The 6,000-nt window shown below is 38.1% G+C and overlaps 1 pseudogene; it reads left to right on the top strand.

The window, feature by feature from the left end:
- The first annotated feature begins 242 nt into the window (after positions 1–242).
- LOC103113768 (large ribosomal subunit protein uL6-like) lies at positions 243–814 on the top strand (annotated as a pseudogene).
- Positions 815–6,000: the final 5,186 nt, after the last annotated feature.

The following is a 6,000-nucleotide window of genomic DNA, read 5'->3' as shown; positions in this document are numbered from 1 at the left end:
GAAAACTGGGAAATGTTATACATGTACCAACTATTGTATTCACTGTCAAATGTAAAACATTAATCCCTCAAGAAAAAAAAAAAAGAAAATCCACAAGATTATAGCAAACGTCCTTAGAGTACAATTACCCAGTAGACACGAACTAGAACTATTTCTCAATATGCAAATAATAATCAAGTATATAATTCAATGAAGAAAAAAAGAAAAAGAAAAATAGGCTCTTTGCTACATCTGCTGCGAGAATGAAGACCATTCTCAGCAACTAGATTGTTGACATTCTGGACAATGTCAACATCTCTCTGATGGGGCAAACAGTCATTGCGAAGGACCCTAGATGCACCCTGCAGAGGGACTTCAACCACATCATTGTAGAGCTCAGTCTCCTTGGCAAGAAAAAGAAGTGGCTCCGAGTTGACAAATGGTGGGAAAAGGAAAGGAACCGGCTACTGTTTGTACTATCTGTAGTCATGTGCAGAACATGATCAAGGGTGTTATATTGGGTTTCCACTACAAAATGAGGTCTGTGTGTGTTCACATCCTTATCAACGTCATTCTTCAGGAGAATGGGTCTCTTGTTGCTAGGAGAAATTTCTTGGGTGAAAAATATATACACAGGGTTCGAATGAGGTCAGGTGTTGCTTGCTCAGTACCTCAAGCCCAGAAAGATGAATTCTTGAAGGAAATGACATCAAACTTGTATCAAATTCAGCTGCATCAATTTAGCAAGCTACAACTGTTTAAAACTGATACCCGGAAATTTTTGGATGTTATCTATATTTCTGAGAAAGGAGCAGTTCAGCAGGCTGATGAATAATCTCTAGGTTGTCCAGCCACAGGAGCAGCAAAATAATGGGATGACTCATCAGAGCTAATTGTGATATCTAAACGCTATTACTAGTTTGAAAAAAAAGAAAAGAAAAAGAGACAGAAGAGAGAAAAAGTAAGGAAAGGAACAAGGAAAGGGCTTTTATCATTTATTATTTTTTACAGTATGTGCATGACTTTTTCAACCAGAAAAAAAAAAGTCATTAAACAGTCAAAATAAGTATACCAAAAACAGACAACTTCCAATGTTTCTTGGGGGTGCTACTACTATAGGCAAAGTGACAGTATATTTTACTAAATATTAAGCTCTTTTGATTACCACACCAACACTAAGCAAGCATTTGAATTTTAGCTTCATGGAGTCATTTTCACTCTGTGAAGCAGACAATGTGGATAAATGTAGGCTTACTCTCACTTGTGCCACCTTTTCCTCATTGCGAAGAGACTTAAACCTGGGAAGCAGGTGGGCGAATGTCAAATGATCAAAGAGCCAATCACTGGGCCTGGAGAAGATATCCAATGGCTTGCTCTCTTGGGGGATGTTTCCAGAATTATTGTGGATCTGGCTATAGGAGGTGGAAAGTTTGACAGAAGTAGGAAGCTTTCAGTAGTGGGCTTTCATCCATGTTACTTGATGGCTTTTGCAAAACATGGCAATAAATCTGGAGACATATTTGGCCTAATTGCTTGGATAAAACAGGACTCTCAAAATTTGGTACTTCAATGTTAGTCTAGTTGATTGCTTTCCCACCTCATTTCTTCACCAGTGTATTTTTAACTTAACATTTTTCTATTAGGACTGGGCTAACATTTCCAACATGTCAAAATAGATGGGCTATAGACTTGTGACAAATTGCCTGGTATCTGAAAGGTTTCTCAGTAGAATTTAGATTACCAATTGATTTCCTTTCTTCAGTTAGACTATTTTTAAAAATGGGGCTAGGGAGGGCCAACTTTGCCATTCTTATTTAAATTCTTGATATGAGGTAAGCCTTATTTTTTGGTGGGGAGGCTAAAATTAATTCCTAAAGAGGTAATTATTAGTTGCTGACCAGGGCAGTGTGCTTATCCCCCTAAATAATAAACCCAGCCTTCATGCACACAATCATCCTCACCATACAAAGTAAGTGAGTGGGAAGAAATCTATCTCTCTCTTCCTGTGGAACAGACTGCTTTGGCAATGAGCCCAGTCATTCAGGAGTTCTCCATGATCTGTTATTTAAATCCAACTCATTATGACTGATTTTAGGCAGGAAGCCAAAATGAAAAGATTGACTAAATATATTTTTGGTTTTCCATCCTGTCTTCTTGCCATCTCTAATATTAGCACAAGTTCTAAGTCAGAGGTCAGTGTGGACACTTTAATATGTGAGCACTGTACTAATCCAAAACTAAATACGCCAAAGAGATCTGAACAGAGATTGGGTGAACACCTCATTCTGAAGGAGATGGGCATGTTTAACTTCAAAATGTCTGTAAGATTGAATTTAAAATAACCTTTGCTGCGGTTTAGTTACCAGTTCCTGTAGGCTGCAGACATTCTCTAACAACGCCTTTCATCCCCAGAGCCTGGCGGAGTCTCAGAGTAGGTGTCCAGCAAATGTTTTCTTTGTGCAACTTTTAAATTTATAGTCCTGTGTTTTTCTCTTTTTTCTTGCATCCTACAGCAGTGGTTTTTCAATCCTTTCTCAAAACCCATGCTATGTTTGCTTGTAGTTCTCTTTAATTTTTACTTATGCTTAATCCATCTGGAATTTATTTTTGTGGACTGTATGAAAATAAAACTTTGCTCCAACCTGAAGTGCTACTTATTTTTATTAGTGATTTAATAGTGGTTTACAAGATTATAAGAGTGCAGAGGTATAGTTCCACATTACACCCACCTCCAAAGTTCTGTGACTACCCCCACTCTCTGTATATTCATTTAAATGTACTATTTAAATGACAGCAGCTTTTCAGTAGGCTTCAATATTTGGTAGGAAAAGTCCCCCCATATCCTACAACTCTGTCAGTCTTTCAGGGTATTAATTGGACTTTTCCCATACTCTTCCAAGCAATATTTTTTAATTTGAATACAAACAAAATAATTCAGTAATTAGAATGACGATTGTGTCAGTGAGGTGGCACGGTGGTAAAGTGCAGGACTTGCAGGCACCGGGTTTTGAGTTGGATCCACAGCACTGGGCCACTGGGTGATACTCTAGCTCTCTCTAACAAATATTGAATACTCTAAAATAACAAATGCTGGGAGTCGGGTGGTAGCGCAGCAGGTTAAGCGCAGGTGGCGCAAAGCGTTAATGGACCGGTGCAAGGATCCTGGTTTGAGCCCCTGCCTCCCTACCTGCAGGGGAGTCACTACACAGGCGGTGAAGCAGGTCTGCAGGTGTCTATCTTTCTCTCCCCCTCTCTGTCTTCCCCTCCTCTCTCCATTTTTCTCTGTCCTATCCAACAATGAAAGACATCAAGAACAACAATAATAACTACAACAATAAAACAAGGGCAACAAAAGGGAGTAAAATAAATATTTAAAAAATAACAAATGCTTAGAACTGAAATATATATAACTTAGAAATGAAATATATATCTATGTATTCTACATATAATTATGTATATAATTTACATGTATATAATAAGTTATATATAATTTTCTATAATATTGTGTCTTCCAATTTAGGGACATAGTTTATCCAATGTATTCTTCTTTTACACTTAGTAATGTCTTGTAATTTTTGTTTATATTGACTTAAGTGTTAAATTATCACCCATAATGCTTTGTTGTGAGAAATAAACTTTAATCATATTGTCTAAGAGGTTTAAGGAAAATAAAATCAGACATTTTAAACATTTATTTTATTAAAATAATTTTCAACTTTACTGTAATAAGACAGAGAAACTGAGAGAAAAAGGAGATGGAGGAGAGACAGATTCCTGCCATACTCCTTGGCCACACCTGAAGCTACCCCCTATGGGTGGGGGCTGGGCGACTGAACCCAGGTCCTTGTACATAGTAACATGTGCACTTAACCAGGTGCACCACCACGAAGGCCCCATAACATTTATTTTATATTCTGATTTACCCAACCCATTATTAGAAACTCATTCACTGAATCAATTACCATTTATTGGGTATCACATGTTGGCGTTTTTCTGTGTACAGAGGATACAGCAGGATCAACAGATGTTTATCTTAAGGAACCTATTTTGCAGTAAGTCCCCATCTCCCCACCTCCCAGTAGCTTAAATAAATAAAACATTTTTTTTCTCCTTACATTAATGTGACGACATCCAGAGCTTTTTAGTGACTCCATAAGCAAGGATGGACTCATGAGCTATCTTTCTGTTTAGAAGTCGATAGTGAGTAAGCTTGTCACTGACATCAATCCTTCCAGCTCTCTATGGGCATTGCAAACAGGAAGAAGGGCAGCAGCAATAAAGGCATGTTAGCTGAGCCTGAGCTCTTCCTACTCTTTCTACATTTAGTACTGCCTGAAACCATATTGTTTTCCTTTCTTTTCTTTTCAAATTTCAAATCCATTACTTTCTTAAATTTTTCAATTATCTTTATTTATTTATTGGATAAGGACAGTCAGAAATTGAGAGGGGAGGGGGAGATAAAGACAGAGAGACACCTACAGTCCTGCTTCACCACTCGTGAAGTTTTCCCCCTGCAGATGTGGACTGGGGGCTTGAACCTGGGTCTTGGGAACTGTAACATGTGTGCTCAACCAGGTGTGCCACCACCAGCCCCAATTCTATTACTTCTTGAGTTTCAAATGATCCTTCTTCATACTTCATAAAAGAAAAAGCTTCTAGATTCCATCACTATTTCTTCCTACCTACATCCGTACTGTATATCCTTCAGTCTTCTTTCTTGTTAATACAGACAAATTCATTATATTCCTGTTTTATACCAGTCACATGTCCACTAATTTCACCTATTCAGGACATCTTTCCTTTTGTGTCTTGTATGAAAAGTTCCCGTTTTAGTAGATTAATTCACGTGTACTCATTATTATCTCTTCTATCTTAAATTAAAAAAAAAATCAGTTGTCGGGGAGGTAGCACAGTGGATAAAGCATTAGACTCTCAAGCATGAGGTCCTGAATTCAATCCCTGGTAGCACATGTACCTGAGTGATGTCTGGTTCTTTCTCTTTCTCCTTTCTCATTAATAAATAAAATCTTAAAGAAAATCCATAGTTCTTTTCATCTTTCTTGCCACTGTTATTTCTCTTCTTTCTCTATTGTCCAAGTCCCTGAAAGAATTGCTTACACGGGGCCAGGTGGTGACGCACCTGGTTAAGTGCTCACATTACAATGCACAAGGACCTGGGTTCAAGCCCTTGATCCCTACCTGTAGGGGGTTAGGTTTCATGAGTGGTAAAGCAGGGCTGCAGGTGTTTCTCTACCTCCCCTCTCAATTTCTTTATCAAATATTAAATAAAATAAATCCTACACTATCCAATGTAACTCCTTCCACTTACCCTTAAACCCACTCTAATAAGGCTCTCATCTCAAACAGTCATTGTTAAAGTCAACAAATTTGCTTTGTTGTAGTTAACTTCTGATCATCTTTCCCATTTCAATCAAACCCCATGAAAACATTTTCTGATGGGCTGAGGAGATAGCATCTTGATTATGCAACAGACTTTCATGTCTGAGGCTCTGAGAGACCAGATTCAACCCATAGCACCACTTAAGTCAGAGCTGAGCAGTGCTCTGGCCTAGCTCTCTCTGTCAGACAAATTTTAAAGATAATAACAAAGTTTTAATGACTCTTCCTCAATAGACCCCAGGCTTCATAAGGGCAAGGATAACGCCTATTCCTCTATCACAACTTTAAGGTGATGTCTATCTAATACAATGCTTGGTATAGAGGAGACCACCAGTATTTCAGAGGATGGATGCTTTTATTATCATTATCACCATTTGAAACACAGAAAAAGGAGGCATAGAAAAACAAATGCACCAGCTCAAAAGCACAGTATAGATTACTGGCAGAATGGGGACTAAGATTAACTCAACACTCTGACCAATAAACACTACACTACATTCTGGGGTTACAAAGTTGGAATGACATGACACATTTTTCTTCCAGCTTAGCCTTATAGAATGTCTGCCATGTCTGAACCAGACAAGGTAAGCCACACAACCAAGTTTGATATTAAGACCTCTT

Source organism: Erinaceus europaeus, chromosome 3, assembly GCF_950295315.1.
Source record: "Erinaceus europaeus chromosome 3, mEriEur2.1, whole genome shotgun sequence".
Taxonomy (NCBI): domain Eukaryota; kingdom Metazoa; phylum Chordata; class Mammalia; order Eulipotyphla; family Erinaceidae; genus Erinaceus; species Erinaceus europaeus.
The sequence above is the reverse complement of the archived record's forward strand: the minus strand, read 5'-3'. Positions and strand labels throughout refer to the sequence as shown.